Raw genomic sequence first — 26,378 nt, 5'->3', positions numbered from 1 at the left:
AGAAATGACTTGATTAAAGCATGATATCATTCTGTGAACTTTGAAACATTTGAAAGAGTATGCATTACATATGAATTCTTCAAACTTTTGGTTCTGAGATACCTCACTTAAGAGGAGGGTTGTCAATGTTTTTGTGCACTTTTTACTGACAGGTAGTTGGAAAAAATACTCCTTTTTTTGCTGCATTTTATATAAAATGTTTCTAGTGATTTTTTTTTCTTAGTTAAAATGCTGCAATTTCTGTGGATTGTAAAATGTTTGCCATGTTTTAGTTTATGATCTGATATTAAAAAAAACTCCATTTGTAGAATTGCATTGATGTTGCAGGTGTTAAGATTACAAAGCATGCAAAGCTTTCATAGGTTACCAGACCCTTCCACTACATCCATAGTGCCATTGCAGAAGTGGAATGATACAGTTTTTCCACCAGAGAAGGACTTTTGTCAGAGACTTGATGGCCCAGGCTGCTTTCTACAGTGAAAAGGCCATTTCTGAAGTGAAATGCTTCTTGTTTTGAATTTGTAATGTTTTAGTTTGCTTTCCAAATTCTGTTAAGGTAATTCTCCTTAAGTTCTCATTTGTTTGTGATTTTTTTTTCTTATTTTTCATTAACATTTCATGTAGGCCTTTTGTAGTTTTGTTTATCTTGGCTTCTAATGCCAAACTCCTTTGTGGTAAACATGTCACCTGATGGCAAATGCCGTAATTGTATTTGTTTTGGCCCCTCTAACGAAACCCAGAGATGTTCCAGGTCTCACAACATTCAAATGTGCTTCATCTGAAGGGTGTTTGATACTACTAGAAGATGAAGTAGGACATTTTTACAAAATCTTATGAATGAGAAATTCCACTGCTTAGATCAGAATCTCTTCACTTTGTTTCTTTATCTTTTCTCACGAAATGGGAGCAAAGGGGAAAAAATGATCATAAGAGACAGAGGCACTGTTGTTCTTAGGCAGAAACTTTGACAAACTAAAAGTAGTGGAGTGGTGAAATTCAGGTCAAAATCCCATAGCTTAATTGTTAGTAAGACTTAAATGCATGTTCAGGGGGTTCCTGCCATCAAATCTAAGCCTGTTGTCTTTTTTCCCCGCAGAGCCCTGATCTTGTCTTCTCTTAAACCTATCAGATGTAGACCAATCCCGCAGGAGCTAAACTGTGCTAATCTGGTAGTTGCCATAAAAAGAAAAGAATAAAATAGAAGCTTTGGCCTGCTGGAATGCCAGATCTCTGAAAAACAGATGTGGGCATTTGTACGTATCACTGTACAGACACTTACCTCAATAGTGCTGCCAAATAAATGCTGGTTCTACTGATACTGGTCCCCTGCTACCAGCTTAACTAGTGTACCTGATGCTGATTTATGTAACACTAGAAGTTATGTTAATTTTATTTTATTTTATTGCAATGCATTGTATTAATCTGTTTTCATTTATTAACCTGGAATCTCTGTTTTGAAACTTCCAGTTTTTGTGGAGGACTCTGGAGATAACTCAGCGTTAACATATAGAAACAAAATTTGACAACATTATAATCTAGGATGCTGAGTATACAAGAATAGTATGATATGTAAACATGTATATAAACTGATCAGTGAAGTAATCAATTTTTACCATATTAACATTTTCTGATGATGCCCCCAAACATCATTGAAACTCACTTCCCCCTAAGCATGTTCCATACTGGTATTGGTGGAGATCTCCCATCTGCAAACCAATATGCAAGGTTAGCATTTGTCAATCATTGCTATGGTGGCACTGATGTATCATTGCTAGGGTCTGTTTTCCAGTCCAGTTTATAACCCCCAACCAGCACACCTACCCAATTAAGTACTCCTCCCACCCTCTGAGAGGTTTAAATTCCCTATTCAGTGGTTCCCCTGTTGCTGGCCTAACACAGGTTCAGTTGAAAAGGCGGAGAGTTTCTAGTTTAGGTTGTCTAGCCATAAAGAACCTTGAAAGGAGTGTTCAGAAACAAAGCATTTGAAGACTACCCAGAAAGTTAACCATTGTAATGATACTACAGTTGAGGATGAAAATAGTACCATCCCCTCCTTCACCCCCAAGCAATCCCAGGTTTAAAGAGATTTTAAAATATATAGCAAATTATGAGGCATGCGATTGTGGAGGCCTTGCTCTTCTCTGCTGACAGACTGGGAGACAACAGACATGCATCCCACTACTTTCTCACATGCTAATCCAGCACTCTACCATTTGAGCTCCTCAGCCTCATTGAGGAGAAGAATGACTCATTACCATACTAGGAATAAAACCTGAGCTAAATGGTTAAAAAAAAGAAAACTTACTACTAGACTGTATGGGAAACTGCACTGATGAGTGAGACAGGAGTATGATTGGCAGATGCTATGAAACTACTAAGTGATTGGCTGCTGAAGGCCTTCAAATGGCCATGAGCCGTCCTCATTGGTGGTTTCACTAATAGTGGAGTCTTTCTACAATGTTGTCATCCAGGTATTGAAATATTCAGCCTCATTATCCAGGAAAGCAGACCTAATACTTATCCCCCAAGGAGTGTTTGGTATAGGCAAGGATTCCCAAGCCAAATTTATTTTCCTCTCTGTATTAGCTTTAAATAAGAAGACTATGTGGGAAAGTGAGTTTTTGCTTCCTACACCTTGTTTTTGAGGATGCCAGTTTATCCCACACAGAATGTACTTTCACCTAGTCTTAGTGAACGAAGTACAGATGTCTGTTGAGAAAATGTCTGATGGGAAGCATAAGTTAATGCTAAGGATTCAGTAGTTTCAGGCAACCTGATAGCCCAAGCTGAAGGTTATGAAATTGTAGCCCTTGTCATTGTCCTTTTGCTTGGACGCGTGGATGCTAGGAAGTTAGTGGGGACCTTTTTACAATGAAGCCTATAATCCCAACAGCGTGATCCTCAAAGGAGTCAGCAGAGTTGAACAAGTTTCTAACAATTCTATTTTTTGGAAGAAACATTAAGCCAAGTTCCCAACTGATTTAGATGGTGGTAGCTCTGGTGGATGGAACCCTAGTAACATTTCCCCTGGTTGTATAAATAACACCTCCGGCCTCCCCAGACAAAATGCAAGTAGCCCTAAGCATGACTAATGTAGCCAACAAAAGCTGGATGGATAGATAAATAAACAAATGATACTGAACTAGTGGCCAGGGTCTTAAGCATTTTTAGTGATGATGTAGACAGTCTCTGTGTGGCCAGCAGATTACCTAAACCCAGCCTGACCACACTCCGATGGCAGTGGATGGTGGAAGATATTACGTCTATGTTTTAATGTGCTACCGTAGAATATCTGATGCTTGGTTAAGGGAAGTGATAGTCAAAGATGATAACGTTAAATTCTCTCTCTCTCCCTCCTGCCTCACTGCAAGGCATCCCCCTCAACAGAAAAGCAAAGCCAGGGAAAGAGAAGTAGATTGCTGTCACTCTCACAAAAAGAGACCAGGAGAGCCTGTTAAACTAGCCTCGAACATCTACCCTATACAGATAGGCTAAAAGCCCTGTCCCTCAACTCGGTCTCCTACAGACTCCTCAGAGGTGACCTCTGTCTGGCATACAAAGCAATCTCAGACCCGGCCTTGATGGGACTGCTGCACATGCGTAAGTCAAGCTCCACTCGAGTAACCCGCACACAAGACCTCAACATGGTAATGTGACATCAATTGGACTTGTTGGTGTGTCAGATCTGTGCCCCAGAGACTCCCCCTTTTGTGGAATAGACTCCTTCTCCATGTAAAGCAGAATACCTCATTAAACATTTTTAAGACAACCTGGATAACTGGATGGGGAACAGAAAATACACCCCTAGGATTCCACCTGTGTCCCTGCTGGAGAGTTGCATAGGGTGCTGACTTGTTGGAACATGGGCTAAATTCTTGGCTAGGCTTGTAAGGGCCCCAGGGCCAGTACCCTAGCAACTTCCTGTGATCCTATGACTTTTGGTACTATATCACATTCTTTTTATTTTTATTTATTTTTTCTAAATAAGCCCATAACTTAGTGTCAGTGCCTCAACAGGTAGGATACTCACCTTTATTGCTGGAATTTCAAAAGACTGTGTTCCGGATCATGGCTGAAAATCAGTGCACATGCCCAGTTAAAGAAAAACAAACAAGTACTCATGTCTTCCATTGTGAGCTTATGTTATGACTGTCATGATCTGTATCAAATGTTGGCAGAACAGGACATTTTTTGGCATTGTCTGCATGTTTTAAACTTTTGCTTACTTGGCATAACTGTATATTCATTTTCTTTTTTGCATCTCCTGATAGGGAAAGTCTTCTATAAAAGTTCCTGAAATGCCAGTTAACTCTGAAATTCTCTTGACTGCAGCCTTTTGTTTATTACTATTCAATTCCCAAAAATGTTCACTTGCCTTAAATTGTATTCTCTCATAATTTCTCATACTGTTAAAAATGTGAATTTGGAGGTGGAACAAATCATAGCACTATACTTTGATCAAGACAACAGAGGAAATTCCCGCACATCAGTGCTACTAAATGTGGAAATCTGTGGGTGTATACATCGGCAAGCCTTTGTCTTAACTAGCACATGACCCCCTCAGTTACTTCTGTATCTGATGCTTCGGTTTCCTCTCTTTTTTGGCAGCTGTTTTAATGTATCAAGATGTGCTATAACTTAAGACATCACCACAATAGGAGAAATAAGCAAGATGTCTCCTTTTTCAGATATTCCTGTCAGATAAGATGGAAAGATATAGTGATGTAGAAAATCCCTGATATCACTAATAAAATTCTTGCTGATGAATTTTTTTTTGTTTCTGATCAGCTGTTGAAAAGACATCAGGAAATACAAATAGCTTTTCTCCTACTAATTAAAAGAGGTGTATTCTACATTGCCAGTTTCAAAGTAACATTTCTTCAGTTCTTGGAAATTTAAAGAAAAGCAAATGTTAATTGCTTCTTATTAGTAGATGTTCTTCGTGTTTCACTGTTGCAGTCATTACATTTGGGTTATCTGCTTGCAGTAGCCCTCAGTCGGCCTGATTAACAAAGTCAGTTGCTGTCCCTTCATCCATGACATCAGGTCGTCAGTGGTATAAAACATGCAGCCAACACCATTACATCAGTCTTTCCTGCCGTGCGGTGCCCGAAGCAGAAGCAGTTCACAAGTGCCGGTCGGCCAACTCCTGAAATTTTTGTTTTCGAGTTTCAGAACCAAAGTCTTCAACTAAAGCTAAGTACCCCATTGGGGAAACTTTTTCTTGCTCCTTACCGATGTCAGTAAAAGTTAATAATTGCATTTCTTGTGGAAAGCAAATACCTCACAAAGGTTTTCATTTGTACTGTATTACTTGCCTAGGCCCTGACTACAAAGTACCTTGCTGTCGGTTTTGTGCTTTATTTAATCAGCACATTATCCGTCGTCGGTATATTTTCATCTCTAAATATTTCAGTTCTCAGTTTAATTATCCAGAAATGTTGTCTGTTAGCCATCTGACTACCAGGATTCTGAAAAAATGCAAAGATAAAGACAGAGACAGGCCACCGAGGTCCAAAGCTGCCGACGACGCCTCTCCTAAGCCAGTCGCCAGTTTGCCGGTACTCAGTGAGGCGCTTTCGCAGCCCCTAATACCCGCTACTTCTGACTCGCAGGCCTCTTCTGAGACCCATTCGGAGTTCGGTGTGAGGCGAGATGCTTCAACTGTGGAACCTACGTATGTATCTACCTTGGATGGGTCCGGAGCCGCTGTGCAGGCACCAGCTTCTGAGGGTGTATTCAGGCCTACGGACGTGCATATTAAACTGATGCCTCCTTTTCCATTTAGGCCAAAATCTCAAACCATGCCTAATAAGACGACACCCAGGCTGAATGCTCAGGCCTCTATGCCTAAAAAACTAATGATAACAATGGCTGAAGATCTTATAACTCTAATCAGGGGAAGCCAACCTCCCCCTTCTAAGAGACCTAGGACTGAAGTTGTTTATGAATCTTCTGACCAGGATTCTGATTTTTCTGATTCTTCTGATGATCTGAATTTGCCCTTATCTACCTATGAGGATTCTGATGCAGAGGACTCTCTTCCCTGTGCTTCCCCTCCAGATGATTTTTCTTTTGGTGAAACCTTACATACTCTAAGGGAGCATTTCCACTGGGAAAGCCAGGATTTCTCTGATTTAAAAAAGAGGCTTAGGGATTTCTTACTCCTGCCTCAGCATAGGCCTTTAGCTAGACCTCCTGTACTAGACATTGTTGATGATGCCTTTTCAGAATTTAGTTTGGCCCCTGATTCTTTGCCTCCTGCTCCCAGAAAAACCTGACAGATATTACAGGGTTCCTGATTCACACAAGTTCCTTTTTTAAAACTCCTGTTGCGGATCCAGAGGCTATTTCACAGAGACCCAAGGGCATTAAGGCTTCTACTGCTAAAAATCCCACCCCCTCTGATAGCGACTCCAGGGCATTGAATAGATGGGGTAAGAAGGTTTGCACTTCTGCAACCTTGGCCATTAGGGCTTTAAACTGCCAGTTTCATATGTTAAAGTTTCAACAACATGTTATTGGATTGCTTAAACAGAAAATGATGTTGATTCCTGACAGTGCTGAAAATAAAGAATTACAGGATTTGATGCATTCTGCTGAACAGGTTGGAAAACATACTTTGCAATGTGGATTTGATTCATTAGAGGCCTCTTGCAGGGCTGCTTTTACTGGGTCTGTGCTCAGAAGGCATGCTTGGCTTAAGGAGCAGTCTTTGCCTGATCATGTTAAAGCTAAATTGTTGGATGCTCCCTTAAATCAGGACCGCCTGTTTGGCAACAAGGCTGAGGAAGTTCTTAAAAAGATGGAAGATAAAGCTAAATCTATGCAAACTGTTAAAGATTTCTTACACGTTCAGCCTCCTAGATTTAGTATGCACTGGCCCTCTAAAAATCAGTCCTTTCCAGCCCCTTACAGGTCTTCTCAAGCCAAACCCAGACACAGCAGAAACCCCAGGTTTCAGTCCCAAGGGACACACAAGACTAAGTAGTGGGGGGTTTTCCGTACACAAATCTGGGAGTGCTAAGACTCCCCCTATGGAAAACTGTCTCAGTGACTTGCTTTTAAAACTGCCAAGCACTTCCCAACTGAATGCTTCTTTAGGCAAAAAGATTGGTCTGCAGGCCAAAAACTGGGAATTTATTACCCAGGGCAAATGGGTTTTAAATATAGTGTCCCAAGGATACAGATTTCACTTCCACATGTTACCAACACCAAGCAGATGGCCAGATCTACCCCCAAATCAGTGGGCAGAGGCCCAAAATCAAGTACTCTCTCTCTTTAACATGGGGGCTATTCAGTTGGTACCAGAAGAGGGAAAGGGACAAGGTTTCTGTTCAAGACTTTTCCTGGTACCCAGAAAAGGCAATACATGGCTGTCCTATCCTGGACCATTCTACTCTAAACACCTGTCAAAGTAGAAAACTTCAAAGACCAGTTCACGTTAGGTTCAAGCAAGGCACCCTTTATTACTTGCAGCAAGGAGACAAAGCATGTAGGCAGAAGGTTTGTCTGAATGATTAATGACTAGTAGGTTATACTTATACAGTTCTCTTCCTATCACATAGAAAATGTTACATTCTATTGCTGACATAGTTAGACACAGCTTTCTGTATGTTCTACAGAAAATATTGTTAGACTTATTGCTGACCAAGTTAAAATATTTGTCATTCTGCAAAACATTATGAGAAAAACAACCTGGCCTTGGGTTTATGTCAGTCCATTTCAGCATTTCAATTCTTCTTTTGTACTGTTCTAATACATGTGTTACATTTTACCTAGATTCAAGGTACATTTCTAGCTTTAGTACAAGTAATGCTGACTACGGTTTAAACTTTCAAGCATCTATTGTTTTCTTTATCAATAGCTTCTAGCAGCTGCATGTTTTCTCATGGCATAAGCAGAAATGAATATCCCTTTGTTAATTTTCATGACATTAGCAGAAATGAATTACCTCTTATTATGTTCATGACATTAGCAGAAACAGAATGTTTCTTGTTAAGTTTCTAATGGCTGTGCAGATTCATGCAGTGTGAACAGAATAAATGTATTAACCCTTTTAAATCTCAAATGCACTAAATGCACTAAGCATGCATATTACTATTACATATTTTTCTAACATTTCCTCCCTTATTCTACTTTCAAGGTAAGCATAAACAGTTTTTCTTCCCCTAACCTCTTTCTACTCAGGATTTGCAGTTAAGAGAGTCATTCAGTTTAAACTTATGAAAGCGTTTTCAGATTTTTAACAATTCTTCAAGTTCAGCACCTTGGTATAAGGTTTCTGAAACTGACATGTTTATAAAGTCTTTAATCAGTCTTTTCATGCAAGAGATGCAGCAGCACACACATACCACCAGTAGGATCATTCCTACACAGATGGCAATCAGGATGTTTATCAGGATACTGCCCCACCCCCTAAACAATTTCTGGAAAAAGTCCATCAGTGGATTTGGTCCTGGTTTGGTCATGGCTGACACCTGCTGAATTACCTCAAGATGATTGTCTATCTTGTGTTTGTGGTCAGGAATATACGAACAGCACTCCTCCTGGATTAAAGCGCACGTACCTCCTCCCACCTCTAGGGTGAAGTCGAGAGCCATGCAGTTTTGAAGATCACTGTTCTCATGGCAGTCAGTTCATCAGTCACCAATTCCAGTGCAGAAAAGGTTGCATTGCTCATTATTTTGAGAAGTTTAGACAATTTTCTCAGTTCCCAGATTGATTTCATTGCTCCATATGCTGGCAGTACACCTGCCCATGAGATGATGGTATCACCAAGTCCATATGTGACAGTCCATTTTTCCCTAAGCCCACAGCATGATGGTTTTTCCAGCCCGCATTGATTTGCCCCACTGGATTGACAGGCTTCTTGATTTTTCGTCGAACATTCCGAATTTTCCCCTGAAGTAAAACTGCTGTGTGTCATATGGCCGGAACCAGGTACCCCAAATAACAACTGCCGGACCAATTCTCAGGTAACCACTTGTATGCTTTCCTACCACATAAAAAATAACAGTCTTCTACTTTGGTAGTAACTTTACTATGTCCTGGCTCTGGATGAAACATTTTTTGTCTATCATAGACAGTTGTCTGTAAAGGTCAGCATTATGTTTTACTTCGTCAGTTGTCCTATGCATCAGTTCAACAAATGAATCATAGCTCATGTTGCAATAGGATCCTGTGTTATCAGTGTTATTGTAGCATCTATAGGGAACAGTCACATTGCAATTGCTCCAACCCACCTGAACTGTATCATTTTTGTTAAAACACACAGTCCCCTTCTGTCGAACAGACAAGTGCAATGCTACTTTATCTTGTGATGTGACATCTGATGTATCATAGACTAAATTTTCCCAGGTCTTGTTGGCTCCTAGGGGGACTGAAGTTAGCAACAACCCCCTGTATGCTGTTGGCAAAGCTGTACAAATCCAGCAATTCGAAACATTGAAGGTCTCAGCATACACATATTTGATTGCCTGGTAAGTGTTGAAGTTTGGGTGCCACTCTGCGTACAACTCTGCATGCTTGTTCAGTCCAGTTTGTGTGGCTGAGAAAAGGAATGGCCACAACAAAAAGATTATTGTCACTAGTATAGTCAACGGGATGGTTATGCAATACTTCCGAGGAAACGGTTGTTCTGCATTCCTGTTTTCTCCGACTCTTCCGAATAGGTACATTTGGATCTTACTGGATTCGATCATCTTTATTTCAGACACGTGTTCTTACTCTCTGCCCTAATAGGACCTTCAGCACCGATGGTTTCTTCACTGGGGTTGAGACGGATCAGTTCTATTGATCTGACCCCCCCTTTGTAGCCAGACTTTGTGCCGAGGGCCCCGATGGAGAGGTAAGATTTTTGTCCAGTTCAAAGTTCTTAACTAGTTTGCAGTGCATCAGGTGGATTCATGAAGCTCGCTCTGCTATCTTGACTGCAGTGGGTGTCGAAAGAAGCACCTGGTAGGTACCTTCCCACCTTGGCGATGACCAATTCTTCTTCTTGATAACTTTTATCCACACCCAGTCTCCGGGTGTCAATGCCACTTCTGATGTCTCAGTTTGTTTTTTATCTGAAACAAAATTTGACTGCAACAGATGTTTAGAATTCATTACTTTCATCATATATTCAGCTAGTGTAAAATCAGCTTCCTGGTCTGATGACATGAGAAGTTTCCACTGGGGTGTATAGTATGCCCTTCCAAATAACTTTTCAAAAGGAGTCAATCCTTTTGCTGTAGGGACAGTTCTCATGCTCAGCAGTGCCAGGGGTAAACAGTATATCCATTTTTTCCTGTCTCAGCTATCAATTTTCTCAATTTGTTTTTTAATATACCATTATGCCTTTCAACTAGCCCTGCAGATTGTGGATGGTATGCACAATGATTTTTTAAAGAAATACCGAAATGCTTACTTAACTGCTGTATGGTTTGGTTTACAATGTGTGTACCATTGTCACTGTAGATCCTTTCCGGAATGCCGAATCTAGGAATGATTTCTTTGACAAGTACTTTTGCCACCATGGCTGCATCTGGATTTTTAGTTGGAAAGGCTTCCACCCATCTGGAAAACATATCTACAATGACAAGACAATACTTCTTATTTTCACATTTGTTCAATTCTATGAAATCCATACAGATAGTGTGAAACGGATATGGTGGTATAGGGAAACTCCCTTGCTTGGGCTTTAATGCCCCTTGTGCATGATGTTTGTTACAAATCTGACACGTCAAAAAATTTTTTTTACAGTAGTTTGTAAATCCGTACGTTGTGAACACCTGGTTCACAGCTGTACCATCCCCCCTGTTGAGACATGGCACTGCCCATGGCTCAACAAAGCTGCATATCTAAACAAATTAGATGGTAGTATCGGTTTTCCTTTTTTAGAGATTTACAGCCCCTTTTCGAGAATTGCTCCTCGTTTTACCCATCGTTGTTTTTCAGCTTGCATAGTGAGTGTCTGCATTGTTTTTAACATTTCTAAATCTAAAATCTCAGAGGGTTGTAATTCCTCATTTAAAAGAAATACTTCTGTGGCTGCTTGTTTTGCAGCTGTATCAGCTCTCGCATTACCTTTTGAAATCCTATCTTGTTGCTTGGTGTGAGATGTGCATTTACAAATGACTACTTTCTGAGGTGACTGAATAGATTCTAAAAGATCTAAAATAAACTGTGCATGATTGATAGGTTTGCCAGTAGATGTTATCATTCCCCGGTTTTTCCACTGTTGCGCAAAAACATGTACAGTAGAAAAAGCGTACTGACTGTCAGTAAAATTGTTTACACATTTACCCTTTGCTAAGGTACATACCCGTGTCAAGGCAATCAGTTCTGCTGTCTGTGCAGATAAGTTGTGTGGTAAAGATTTCGCTTCTATAATCTCAGTATCAGAAACTACTGCATATCTTACTAGGTTCTGTCCTGCAGGACCCCTTTTGCACGAACCATCCACGTAGTATGTCACCTCAGCATCATCCAAGGGGACATCCGTGAGATCTTTTCTAGGTAGTGTCTTTTGCTCAATTACCTGCAGGCAGCGGTGCGGTGTGCCATCTGCAGAGGTCGGGAGCAGAGTAGAAGGGTTTAAAGTCGTGCATCATTCAGTTGTCATGTGAGGTTGGCTAAACAATATAGTTATACAGGAAAGATGCCTAGCAGGGGAAAGATATGCCACCTTTTCTTGTAGTAAAATAATCGCGACTGCATGAGGCACTCTCAAAGTGAGAGGGTGGAATAAGACTACTGAGGCCGAAGCCTGTACTGCCATTGCAGCTGCAACTACTGCTTGTACACAGTGGGGTAAGGATCATGCCACTGGGTCTAGTTGTGATGAATAGTAAGCAATGGGGCATTGCTTATCCCCATGCTGTTGGGTTAGTACTGATGTCATGTAACCCTGCTTACAATCTACAGTTTGGAAAAAACGTTTGATAGTTTGGCAATCCCAGAACTAATGAGGAAGCTATTAACTGCTTCAGTTTGCAGAATGCAGATTCTGCCTCTGGTGTCCAATGTAATAAATCTTGTGCTGCCATAGGCTTCTTATATATAAGGTCAGTTAGCGGTGCAGATTCCAAAGCATAGTTTGGAATCCAGCTCCGGCAAAAATTAGTTGTACCCAGGAAGGACATTATTTCCTTCTTGGTAGTGGGTTTTGGTGCTTGTAAAATTACTATTTTTCTGTCCTCATCTAATGTTTTGCCTTCCTTGGATATTACATATCCCAGGTATTTAACTTGTTTTTTCCAAAGCTGTAGTTTACTTTTATTTACCTTATGTCCTTCAGCGGCTAAAAATTGTAGAAGTGCTATGGTATCGTCTCTACAATCCTGCTGGGTGGCGTCTGCCAGCAAGATGTCATCAACATAAAGTAAAAATTTGACTGCCTCTTGGTGGGGTGAGTCTCGCCAAGTTGTTTGCCATTTCTTGTGAGAATATCGTTAGACTTTCACAATATCCCTGTGGTAGTCGTGTATATGTATACCTTTTCCCCTGAAATGTGAATGCAAACCAATACTGGCTGTCAAGGTGTATCGGTATCGAAAAGAACGCATTGCTAATGTCTACCACAGAAAAATACTTCTGTTGAGGTTTTAAATCATTCAACAGGGTGTGTGGTCTGCCACCGTGGGTGCCCTTGGTATTACTGCATCATTTACAGCTTGTAAATCTTTGACCATATGCCATTCTCCATTTGCTTTTTTGACTGAAAATAAGGGTGTGTTACATGGTGAATCGAGAAATTCTACTAGTATTCCTCCTTTAAGTAAGGCTGCTATAATAGGCTTTATTCCTGCCTCTGCATCTTTTCCTAAGGGACACTGTCTTTATTTTGGTCTAAATGCTGACTTTGGCGTGATAGTAACTGGTCCCGCTGTACGAATAAGTCCTACATCTGACTTTCCTGTTGACCAGAGAGTTTCTGGTATATTTTGTAAGGCATTTTCTTCCTCCTTTAATAGGAGTGTCAATCAGCTGTCCTCACCAGACTGTAATTGCACAGCTGGGTTGGTCTGAGTTTCCAGTTTAACTTCTGTATTTGTATTCCCTGTTCTGACAGTTCTAGTTCTGTCTGTTTCTCCCATCTCATGACTTTTTCTCCTAGGTCTGCCCATTCTATATTTCTGTTTTTGGTTAAGCTAAAATGTGGTAATCGATTAGATTTATAAAGTGCAAAGAACTCCTGGGGCAATGAAGAGCTGGCTACACTGTTCCCTTCTGTGTCCCAGTACAGGTTACGCAATATTAATCTGTTTGCATGATTCTTAAACAATTCTTGCTAATATTCCTTATCAGGTCCTGGTGTATTACAGTAGTACAGGGTACAGTACAACAGTTGTTGTTTATCAATGTTAAGGGAGGGGAACTTACTGACGGCTACATTCATTAACTCTTCGGTTACAGTCCCTGGACCAGTCGTAACCAAGTCCTGGCTGTAACAATAAAACATTTCACCCTCCGATTGCACTGCAAAGGTATCAATTTGTCACTGTGCTTCCATACCCTGCATGGTTGGGACTACTGCTATACCAAATAGCCGCATGAGGTCTCTGCCCAAGAGGTTTACTGGGCATTTTGCAGAAACAACAATTTTGCTTTTTTGTGTCAATCCTGTAACTGGATCAGTTATTGCAATGTCACAGGAGAGTGGCTCCCGATACAGCTGTCCATTAGCTGCTTTAACCAGTATGTAATCAGGTGTCTCTGTGTTTTCTGGTAGTTTGGAGGGATGTATCAGGGTTCGTGATGCCCCTGAGTCACACAAGAATTTGACTTCCCTCCCTTCTACCAAGAGTGTAACTTCTGGTTTCATGTCTGCTAAATAGAGCTCCAAGCTCAATAAAGCTAGGTCTAATATTTCATCTTCTTCATTCTCACTAATTTCCTGCACTTTCTCTACTCCCTCTATCACATTCTCATTTGTCCCTTCTTTGCTAGCCCCTTCTAGTGATTCCTGACTATCATATAGTCAGTCCTTACCCTCCTTGTCTTCCGTTGTTGCCTTCTTATTTTTCCTGCAATCCTTTGCCAAGTGTCCCTTTTTATTGCATGTAAAACATTCACCCCTTTTCTTTTGCCCTTCAAAGTCCTCTGATCGTTGATCAGATTGTTTGTTTCCCTGTGCATTTTTCTTGCCCTTTTTCCCGGACTGTACTATGTAAACTTCTGCTCCATCTTCTACAGAAAATATTTGAGCTTTCTTCTTCTTTTTGCTATTAAAATGCCTTTCGGCATGCCTAGCATATTCAAGTAATGACTGTAACCTGCTTGTACGATGATCTACCATGTGTTTTGTAATAAAACTGTGTATAGGTGCAATACTGCCCTTTAAAAATACATTCTTTAACTGCTGTTCATATGGGGAATCTTGTGTTTGATCTTCAGGAACCTGCATTCCACAGTGATTATTAAAACACTCTAATAGTCTGGCATAATACCGGTCAATAGTTTCATCTTCTTGTTGGATGCGTTAATTAATGCAAGTCCAGTCTGCCCTAGGCTTCCATTTTTCAGAGATGCGGTCTATCAGACCTTTTACTCTGGTGTCTAATTCTGTGCTGCTATGTGGGAGGGGTCTTTGTGCAGCATCACGGGGATTCCAGTTCTCACTAATCATATGCCAGTCTGGCCCTACAATTTGTCTAACTACCTTTTCTACCTCTTCTCCATTTAAGTTATAACTCAGCCTCATTCCTTGTAAATCTTCAGAGAATTTTCTAAAATTAACCTTTGGATGGGGGATTCCCTCAGTGGCTTTCCGGATGTCTTCCAGAGTCCAGGGTCTATACACTAAAATAGTTGGGTCCTGATTGTCCTGACCTGCCTGAGGGTTGGGTACTTCTATAAGTGGACATATTTCTTCTTCTACACTTATAGATCGTAAATTTTTAACCATTTGCCATAACTCAATGTCTTCATTTGAATTACCTGCCTTTGTTCGAGACCTGGTCTCGATGGGATCTCTAATAAACGTTTTTTTATTTTCATAATGCCTCTTTCTTCAGAGACTACAGGATATCGTGGGGGTGGACTAACCTGTTCACTTGCTTCATATTCCGGTAAGGGAGGCAGAGGTGCTGATGCTATTACTAAGCTATTGTCCTCCTTATCTAAAAACATTGCTTTTGAATTTTTGTTCTTTTGTTCCCTACGGTTTACTTCCTCAATCCACCTGTGTGCCTGAGGAATTCCTAATTTATGTTGCTTTTTACCCGACCTTTGGAATCGGTTTTGAGCTGTTTGATAAGTTTGATAAGTGAGGATTTTTCTAATTTTCCGTTGAATTCGTACTTATTAACCCATTTTGAATAATATTTAATATTGTCAGCGCGCTGGGACTGCATGTATTTTGCGTCTTCTGTTAACGGCGGATTTTGGGGTCTTTTTGTGCAATTATTACGCATTTTGTTCTACCCTTTTATCGTTACGTAACTTTTCTTATTTTTAACGTGGTACCATGAATTTTGTTATAGTCTCTTCAGAATGACTGCCTACTTATTCTGTTTCTCCTGATCTATGACAAGACAGTAATCTTTTTTGTCCCTGACTTGTAAGAAAAATACAGTCTAACAAAAACAATACATATTTAGTCCCTGATCTAAAACAGAAAACAGAAAAAAAGTAGATTCACCTTACCTGAGCCCATGTGATTGATCACCAATTTGCGGAGACCCGTCCTTCAGTCGCAGATCAGAAAGTGGCTGGCCTCTTTTGAATGACAATTCAGTCGGAGGGCTTTTCAGATAAGAAGAACCGATTTGGTTTCTTCCCCGTACGGTTTCAACCACCTGGCCCGTCTGATCCGAGGTGAAAAGAGGGTTCCGGTCCGAAGGACCAATCTGCCAAAGGAAAAAACTTCAAAGACCAATTCACGTTAGGTTCAAGCAAGGCACCCTTTATTACTTGCAGCAAGGAGACAAAGCATGTGGGCACAAGGTTTGTCTGAATGATTAATGACTTGTAGGTTATACTTCAACAGTTCTCTTCCTGTCACATAGAAAATGTTACATTATATTGCTGACGTAGTTAGACACAGCTTTCTGTATGTTCTACAGAAAATGTTGTTAGACTCATTGCTGACCAAGTTAAAATATTTGTCATTCTGCAAAACATTTTGAGAAAAACAACCTGGCCTTGCATTTATGTCAGTCCATTTCAGCATTTCAGTTCTTCTTTTGTACTGTTCTAATACATGTGTTACATTTTACCTAGATTCAAGGTACATTTCTAGCTTTAGTACAAGTAATGCTGACTACGGTTTAAACTTTCAAGCATCTATTGTTTTCTTTATCAATAGCTTCTAGCAGCTGCATGTTTTCTCATGGCATAAGCAGAAATGAATATCCCTTTGTTAGTTTTCATGACATTAGCAGAAATGAATTACTTATTATTTTCATAACATTAGCAGAAACAGAATGCTTCTTGTTAAGTTTCTAATGGCTGTGCAGATTCATGCAGTGTGAACAGAATAAATGTATTAACCCATTTAAATCTCAAATGCACTAAATGCACTAAGCATGCATATTACTATTACATGTTTTTCTAACAACACCTTTCTGGTGATTCCAAAATTCAGTATGCTGACTCTTCACCAGCTGCTTCCTATGCTAGGCAAAGATGCATGGTTGACAACACTAGACTTAAAAGAAGCATACCCTGCACATCCCTATCAGAGAGTCTTGCAGAAGATACCTACGCTTCAAAGCAGGCTGCATGCACTATCAGTTCTCTGCACTGCCCTTTGGCTTATCTACTACTCCCAGGGTATTCACAAAGTGCCTAGCTCCAGTCATTGCATTTTGCAGGCAAAGAAATATTCAAATATACCCATACCTGGACAATTGTCTAATTCAGGCAAAAAGCCAGGACATTCTTTTGAATCAATCTGGCCTTTGTTGAAAGGGTATTGACTTGTCTGGGGTTCACCATAAACAAAAATAAATCACACCTGGTACCCTGTCAACAAATTATATTCCTGGGAGCAAGCTTGAATACAACTTCCCAGATGGCTTTCCTCACACCAGAGAAACGGATTAATTTGACAACCTACTTCAAACAAGTGGCCACAAAAACCCAACTATCTGCCAGGCAAATACGGCAAGCCTTGGGGTTCATGGCTTCCTGCATTCTTCTAATTCCATATGTAAGGCTGCATATGAGGAAACTACAATGGTATCAACATTCACAGGATCCAGAAGCAAGGATTCCTATCGATTACGATTATTAGAGTTGTTTTTGAAAAGATTAGGGTAAGCAAGTCCATTTTGATAGGCTTGCCTATCCCTCACTAATTTTTTTGATTTATTAAATTTCAACTTCACCAGTAAAGCATCGATACTGGAAAAGATGCGATTATAATCGTACTTATAACGCAAGAAATTCATATCTTTTTTTATGATCTCATCCAGTTGCTCAGTCTCTGTCAAAAGGCTGCTTATGTGGTTATTATAGTGCTTAATCATTAACTCAAGTAGTTCCAGTCCTTGGCGGTTAAATAGAGCCATTAAATCGTCAGAGAATGCCAAGTCACTAAATAAACTTGTTGGTGTTTCTTTGATAGACGACTTGATTGAGGAGGTTTCTTTGAAAAGGGAAAATGGCTTGTACCAACCACTACTTTCCAATAATGAATATGCACCCACTCAATCAAGGGATAAATTAGTTGTGCACACAACAAATGGAGGTTTGAGTGATAGCATGGATATTAATGGCACCTCAACAGAAGTTGATTTTAAGGTTAGCTTTATCATGACGTATTTTAAGCACGCAGGTGACTTATGGGCTATTATCAAAAAGAATTGGTATTTCATCCATAACAACCCCATATTACTTCAAAAATTAGGCACAGACCCCTCTATTGTGTACAGAAGAGGGAGTAATTTAAAAGAACTATTGCAAAGATGTAGGACAGCTTCTTCGTTCACAAGGCAAGTTGGTACAGTAACTTGTGGATTTTGCAATAGATGTAAATTTTTAAAACCAGGTAGTTCCTTTATTATTAGGGATAGGAAATACACTATTAATTCCAAAATTAACTGTAATACAAAATCTGTTGTGTATGTCGCCTTCTGTGATTGTTGCCCTTGTTTTTATGTAGGGAAAACGGACCGTAAGCTGAGTGACCGAATTTACCAACATTGTTATGCCATAAAAAATAAAAAAACTGATAATGCCCTATCTAAACATATTTTAAATAATGTGGGGCATAGTTTTCACTTTATGGGGATTGAACATGTCACTACGGGAATCAGAGGCGGCCCTCAGACTTTGATTTTGGAAATAAAGGAGCTAGAGTGGCAAATTGGGTTGGATGCCTTCTCCTACCCTGGTTTAAATGAGTGTTGCAATATTTCCTCTGTCCTAAGGTACAAAAGCTACTTGAGATGAGACAGTGAAAAACTACTGCCTATAAGGACATGCTCTGCCTTATCTGTGGCTTATGGTTTAAGATCTTAAAGTTTTAGCTTGCTTGTCAATAGTGATATAAATGTAAAGAAAATATTTTTAAATATTTTTAAATATTTTAAGACATTTTATTAAAAATGTGTACATAATTTTTGTAACTTCCTCGTGACGATGAGGACGTGATTTTGCTTAGTAACTTAGCTACAATGTATCTAAGGAAGTGACATCATGTTAATATTGTTTTAAATGTTGGCGCCTTTCTTTGTGCTTCTTGTTGTCTTTCTGAAGAAGCTTCTGCATAGCGGAGGCGAAAACGCTAATCTTCAAATAAAGAACGTTAATTCTCCTAATGGTTCTTGGTCCGTTGGTACTGTTTTTGTATTTCAGTTGTTTTTTATTGTTTTTTCGGTCATTAGGCCAGTAATCAAGTGTAATGCCCTCTGTGGTATGTTTGCACTTGTTTCCCCCCTTTCTTGTAACTAGTCTAGTCTAGCTACAAACTTGCTGTATCCAGGACTGTTTGTAAGCTTCTGAGCAGTGCCAAAGTCTGCTCTTCAATTTTTCCCTTAGATCTACTAGTTCTGTCCTCTCCTGCACTTTTACTAGCTTATTGGTCTAGCACTTTACCAGACTTTTTGTAGCAATTATTGTAGCACACAAGTGCTACCAGCGCTAAATGTTCTACAAGAAAACAGCTCCAGTACTTATTATTAATGCCCACCCCTCCAGGCATGTCAAAAGGTCAGTTCCCTGTGCTTCCTCCTATTAACTTGGTGAACAATAAGCATCCTGAGTCAGTGTAGCAACTGATTCATTTACACTAACAACCCTCTCCTCTTACCTACCAACACTCATACTTGCGAGAGATGCACTGATATATCCAAACTGGAAGTCATGCACTCTCCAGCCAAGACCAGAATAGCTGGTCAAGAGAAGAAGGTCAACACTTGCACCACACCACATGGAGCACATAGCCCTCCAGAACACACACCAGTGCTGCCTTCACATAAAAACACAAACCACCTTCGCAGAGACTCTCAATAAAAATCTACCCAGACAGCAGAGGCCTCCAAGGCATAAACGCACTCAACCACCACAGCACAACACTATTCATGAGACACATAACTCTCCTAAACAGTGTGCCACTTAACCAAAGCCCCTAAGGCAAAACAGCATGCCCAACACACTAGTCATAGGTGGCTCGATAGTGAGGCACACTGATGTCCCACTCACTAGGTTGAATAAGGAGAAATTAACAGTCAGCTGCCTGTCAGGTGCCAGGATGCACCAGATAATGCACGCACTCAGGTCCCTCAACAACAGGTACAAATGTGACTGTGTCATTGCACATGTGGGTGTGAATGACCTGAGACATACCTCCCTGGACTACACGAAAAGAGACAAGGAGGAGCTCTCTGATTATGTAGCCCAGATGGGTATGGCCCTAGCCCTGAGCAGCATCCTACCATCACCCAGAATTGTACAACAGTACAAGCAGAAAATGATAGATTTCAACAATTGGCTAAGTTTCTGGTGTCATTCCAAGGGGATCCAGTATCTCTCTGCCTGGGATGTCATGATTGACAGACCTCGATGCTTTGCCAGAGAGTGCCTGCATCTATCACAATATCAGTAGATTGCCAGGCACCCAGTGCACCCAGTGTTACTGCTGCACAGGTTAAAACAGTACTATACAAGGCCAAGAATACAGCTTCTATGGGACCTGACAATATCCCTAGCCGTGTTCAACATGAACTACAGAGTGAAATGGCACCAAACCTTTGTGCCCTGTTCAATCACAGCCTCACCTCAGGCTTTGTACCTACTGAATTGCGCACTGTTACAGTCATCCCTCTCCCCAAAGGAGGAGCAACTACAGACCCTGTGAACTATCTCCTCATTAGCCTGACAAGTCTGATATGCAAAGCTATGGAATGCATCATCATGGACCTAATAAACAAGGATGTAGGGAATCTCCGAACTCTGGTTCCCACACAGTTTGGTTTTGTGAAGGGTAGATCATGCCTGCTCAAACTGGTCGATTTCTTTGAGTCAGTCACCAGAGCTGTGGATGAAGGCAATGTGGTTCATACAGCCTACCTTGATCTGGCCAAGGCCTTTGATACCATTCCCCACTCAGGAATCATAGAAAAACTCACTAAGCTAGGCATCAACCCCTGTATCACTAGGTGGGTTGCAAACTGGCTCACAGATAGAACCCAAAGTGTGAAAGTAGCTAACTCCAAGTCATACTGCTGACTAGTCATGAGTGGAGTCCCACAAGGTTCGGTCCTGGATCCTCTCATGTTTGGTATCTACTTCTTTGAAGTCTAGGCCAACACGAAGAGACTTTGGCTGACAAAGTTCACAGATGATTGCAAGTTGGGATCTATTATTAACTCCCCAAGTGATGTTGACTTCCTGCAGAAAGGCCTCACTGAGACCAATGACTGGTGTCAGAACCATGGCCTTGAGCACAATGCCAAAAAATGTGTCTTCATCCCTTTTGGGAAAAACTCAGTTCCATGAATTACCACATCAAGGGTAGTCCACTGAACACAGAAGGCGTTATGACAGATGTGGGAACACAGGTTGACAGCAACCTCTCTTTTGACCACCACATTGCCACTGTGTTCAGAAAGTCCTTCTATGTGACACATTGCATTACTAAGGGTTTTCATCCAGGACGACTGCCTTATACAAGTGGACAGCCAACAAACATTGTTAAACCACTTGAGCTATGCCATCCGCCTACTACAGGCCTTGGGATACACAGTCAACTTTCACAAATCAAGACTTATTCCATCCCAAAGAATAATTTTTCTGGGTGCAAAGCTGGATACAAACACCCAAATGGCTTTCCTCACAGAAGAAAAACAAGAACAATTACCGGATTATTTCAAAAATCTGACAACACAAACCCAGCTGACTGCAAGGAAAATCCTGCAGGCCCAGGGTTTCATGGCATCTTGCATTCTGCTGATTCCACAAGCAAGGCTGCATATGAGGAAACTACAATGGTACCTAAGGAGTCTATGGTCTCAGCACAGTCACAGCCTAGAATCTCTGATCCCCCTCATTCCATGCCTTCAAAAGGAATTTCTGTGGTGGGCACAAGCAAGTCAGTCAAACATGGGCCTACCTTTCAGCAAGCCTCATATCAGCCAAACCATTACAACAGACGCCTCAGACCATGGATGGGGAGCGCACATGCACATGGGCAGATGTATTCAGGGGCAGTGGACTCAAAAGGAATTGTGCCTGCACATCAACCAAAAGGAAATGCTGGCAGTGATACATTCAGTCGAGGCCTTCAAACATTTCCTGCATCAAGGTCATCTGCTAATAAAGACAGACAATACCACAGTTATGTGGTACATAAACAAGCAAGGAGGTACCCATTCCTACCCTCTTTGCAAGCTGGCAATGAATCTTTGGGATCTTTCCCTAAAACTCAATATACAACTACATTCCCAGTTCACACCAGGAAAAGAAAATGTACTGGCGGACAGCCTAAGCAGAAACACCATGGATCCACACGAATGGATGTTTCATCCAGACATTTTTCTTCAGATAACACAATCTTGGGGAAGGCCAGACATAGATCTTTTTGCCTCCCCCCACAACCATCACCTGAAGAAATTCTGCACAAGGACATACCATCCTGAAGCATGGAAGGAGGATGCCCTATCCTTCAGCTGGAATGCTCTAACAGTATATGCATTCCCACCTCTTCCGTTAATGAACAAGGTCTTATTGAAGATCAGGACAGAACAACCAAAAGTGATTCTGATAGCTCCAGACTGGCCAAGACAACACTGGTACCCACTGTTAAAGAGCATGACATGCACAAACCCGTGGCCCCTACCACAATGGCCACTTCTTCTGACACAGCACAACTACAAAACTCTGCACTCCAGCCTGAAAACCTTGCAACTGACAGCCTGGAAAATACCTTGACTCCTCACCAGGTTAAACTATCCAAGAGGGTAAAGGATATCATCTTGGAAGCTCGTTGGCCTTCCACAAGAACGGCATATTCAGCAAAATGGAAAAGATTTCGAACCTGGAGCACCACACAGGGTCAGGATCCGACAGTGATGAGCATCCCACATATCCTTGAATACTTGGCTGAAATGCTCCATAATGGCCTTTCTTACTCATCCATAAAAATTCATGCTTCAGCTGTTTCAGCAGAGTACAACACTGATCCACCTGTATTTTCACATCCTCTGCTGAGGCAGTTTCTAAGAGGGATAAAAAACATCAACCCTCCAAGGACACCACCAGTGCCTACATGGGACCTTAACGTCATGTTGGAAAAATTAACGCTACCCCCATTTGAACCAGCAGCATTTTCAGAACTACAATTCCTGTCTTGGAAGATGCCTTCCTTCTGGCCATAACCTCAGCAAGAAGAGTATCTGAGTTACAGGCCCTCATGGCAGTACAACCATTTCTCATTTTCCATAAGGACAGAGTCTCTTTGAGAACCAACCCTTCATTCATGCCAAAGGTGGTATCCAGGGTCTCACTGAACCAAGCTATCCACCTGCCTACTTTCTTTCCAAACCCACAAAATAAAGGAGAGAAACTTCTGCATACCCTGGACATTCACAGACAGTTGTGTTACTACTTGGACAGAACTAAGACTTACAGAAAAACTGACCAACTGTTTGTAGCATACGATGCTGGTGTACAAGGAAGAGCAATTTCCAAACAAACAGTTTCAAAATGGATAGGAAATTGCATTCGATTCTGTTACTCTTTTCATGGAAAAGCCATGCCAGCTACCATCAGACCTCATTCCACCAGAGCAACAGCCACCTCCACAGCCTTCTTAAGAGGGGTGGCTACAAAGGACATTTTAGAAGCTGCTACATGGAGCTCTGTGCATACATTTTCCAAGCATTACAACCTGCCTTTATATTCCAGATCCAGAGCAGGCTTTGCTACGGCAGTCCTGCAGGGCATGTTAGCTACACCATCCTGTTCTTAGGTCCTACCACCCCCAGCTTGGCTATGGTATTCTACCCATATGTAAGGACTGCAGATGCATCCTTGAAGGACATAGTACAGTTTTGTACCTACCATAAATGTAGATGTCTGATAGGTATGCATCTGCAGTCAGGTTTTCCCTCCCTCCTACCCCTCTGTGGTACTCTTTGGGTACCTATCCCTCTTTTTTAGCTAGCTGGGGTTATCTTTTATGGTGTATTTGTTGTTTATTGGTTTGCATGATTGGAATTTATTCATTTATCCAAAATTTAGCCTTCTTTAGAGGGCACCTGGCATCTGGGGCAAGAAAAACTGCGGAACATGGCGTCGGCTGATGCTTTTATACCCCAGGCGCAATGACGTCGGGCAGAAGGGCGACATCAGCCGACGCCGGAACCAGACTTTGGAATCTGGCTGACCGAAGGGCTGCCTGAGGCAGGACAACCCATATGTAAGGACTGCAGATGCATACCTATCGGACATCTACATTTATGGTAGGTACAAAACTGTACTTTCTCCAGTTCGATCCTCTGCTGGGGTTTCTTCTGTGCAAAGTCTGCATGTCCTCCCTGTGGTCGCGTGGGTTTCCTCTGGGTGCTCCGGTTTCTTCCCACATCCCGAAGACATGCTGACATGCTGTAGGTGGATTGGACACTCTAAATTGGCCCTAGTTCTGTGTGTGTGCATGCGTGTGCCTCCTGTGGAAGGTTGGGCGCCGGGCTGGCAACTTGACACCATAAAACTCCACTGCCAATCATGAAGAGACAGGTGATCTGCTGTGGTGACCCCTAACTGGGAAAAGCCGAAAGAAGAAGAATTGACGCTGTGTCGCATGCCCTTCAGGTGCTATTCTAACTAGTTTACTGTCATTTACTTGATAAGAACCTACAGGGGAATACTTAGCTAGGAAGGGGGTGCTGGTCAGCCTCAACCTAGCTACAAAGCATTTGCTATTGTAAAAGTGTCAGTAATACTGAAAATATTACATAGATATAAAATGTACATTGTTTAAACCTGTTTAGTAAGCAAATACATTTTATATATATATATATATATATATATATATATATATATATATATATATATATATATATATATATTAATATATCTATGTATATTAATATATCTGCTTATCTATAATTTTTGTTGAATGCTGCAGTACAATAAAGGTGAATCCATTACAAGAGAGATAATTAATAACTATGTTTTCAGGCCAAATCCCAGGAGAACATAGTTCCAAATGCTGAATATTGATTAGAAGCAATAAAGAGGAGCTGGCATTAAGTGTAGCCAGTCTGCAGTACAGATACAAAGTAATCAACATGCAGCATTCCCTTAATAAAGTTAACCCTGAGAGGAGAAAAATTGCAGGTCTGCATAATGGATATCCAGGGATATATTTGCATGCTACAACGTTAGTATAGAGTTAATGAGCTTCAGGTGATATTTTATTTATTTTGTAGTATTGCCAAGGACAAGAGGAATACTTTACCAGGTAGCTGGGTATTGGCGCTAAAAACTGTGTTCATCGTGTTACACTGCTGCAGTCATCACACTTGGGTTATCCTGCCTTCAGGTGGTCCCGCAGTCGGCCAGAGTTCCAAACTCTTGGTCCGGCATCGGTTGCTGTCGCTTCTTCCCTGACGTCAGTGTGCCAGGGGTATATAAGAGGCATCCAACACCTTTTTCTTCAGTCTTTCTTGCCACACGGTGCCCGAAGCAGAAGCAGTTCGCAAGTGACTCCTGAGATTTTCAAATCGAATTTCAGACCAAAGTCTTCAAATAAAGCTAAGTACCCCATTGGGGAACCTTTTCTTGCCTCAGTCCGATGTCAGAAAAAGTTAACAATTGCATTTCTTGTGGGAAGCAAATACCTCATAAGGACTTTCATTCTTATTGTATTCCTTGCCTAGGCCCAGACCACGAAGTCACAGGTTGTCAGTTTTGTGCTAGGTTTAACAAACGAACTATTAAACGTCTGTTTGATTTCGCCCAACATTATTTTGGTAGGAAATTTAATTATACCATGCCGTCGGAGCAACCGACGACCGGAATGCATAAAAAACGCAAAGATAAGGACAGGCAGCCGAGACCCAAACCAGACTCTGAGGCCTCTGCTAGGCCAGTCGCCGGTTCTCCGGTTTTCAGTTAGGCGCCTACGCAGCCCCTGACGACCGCTGATTTGGAACCCCAGGTGGCATCCGATGCCCAAGCGGAGATTGCTAGGCCTCTACAACCTTTACCTTTAGGCCCTTCTGACTCCATGGCTGAAGGAGATTCCGGCGCAGTTGAAACGCCTTCAGTTGCAGAAGGTGTCTTCAGACAGACTACACTCACGATTAAATCCTATGCAAAGCTGAAAACCCCCTTAAAAACAAAGAAGACTGTACAGCAGTCTCCAGTACAAGGCTCCATGCCTAAGAAACAGATGCTTAAGATGGCTAAAGATTTAATTACCCTAATCAGGGGTTCACATCCCCCTCCTGATAAAAGGCCAAGACAGGAAGAGGACTAAGCTTCCTCTGACCAGGTTTCAATTTCCTCAGATTCTTCTGAGGAACAGGAATATTCTTTTCCCCCTTATGAAGACTCTGATGCTGAATCTCCCCCAGAAGACTACTCTTTTGGGGAAACTTTACATACCATGCGGGAACATTTCCACTGGGAAGGCCAGGATTACTCTGATTCTAAGAAAAGACTCTGAGAGTTCCTTTTACTACCCCAGCACAGACCACTTGCTATTCCACTTGTGTTAGACATCGTGGATGATGTTTATTCAGAATCTAGCCTTAACCCTGATTCACTACCTCCTGCACCACCCAAACCAGACATATACTACAGAGTCCCTGACTCACACAAATTCCTATATAAAAGCCCTGTTGCTGACCCAGAAACCATTTCCCAGGGTCCCAAAGGGGTTAAGGCCTCTATTGCTAAAAATCCTGTACCCTCTGAAAGGGATTCTAGAGCACTAGACA

At 41.4% G+C, this 26,378-nt stretch overlaps 1 protein-coding gene across 1 annotated transcript in view; it reads left to right on the top strand.

Annotated features, from left to right (window-relative positions):
- The window catches only part of NECTIN1 (nectin cell adhesion molecule 1), a 620,587-nt gene that overhangs the window by 377,762 nt on the left and 216,447 nt on the right, over nucleotides 1-26,378 (top strand). The window lies entirely within an intron of this gene.

The sequence above is a fragment of the Protopterus annectens genome, chromosome 8.part0 (assembly GCF_019279795.1).
Source record: "Protopterus annectens isolate FY-2018-M chromosome 8.part0, PAN1.0, whole genome shotgun sequence".
NCBI classification, from domain to species: domain Eukaryota; kingdom Metazoa; phylum Chordata; order Ceratodontiformes; family Protopteridae; genus Protopterus; species Protopterus annectens.
Note: the sequence above shows the minus strand (reverse complement) of the source record. Positions and strands in the feature narration are given on the sequence as shown.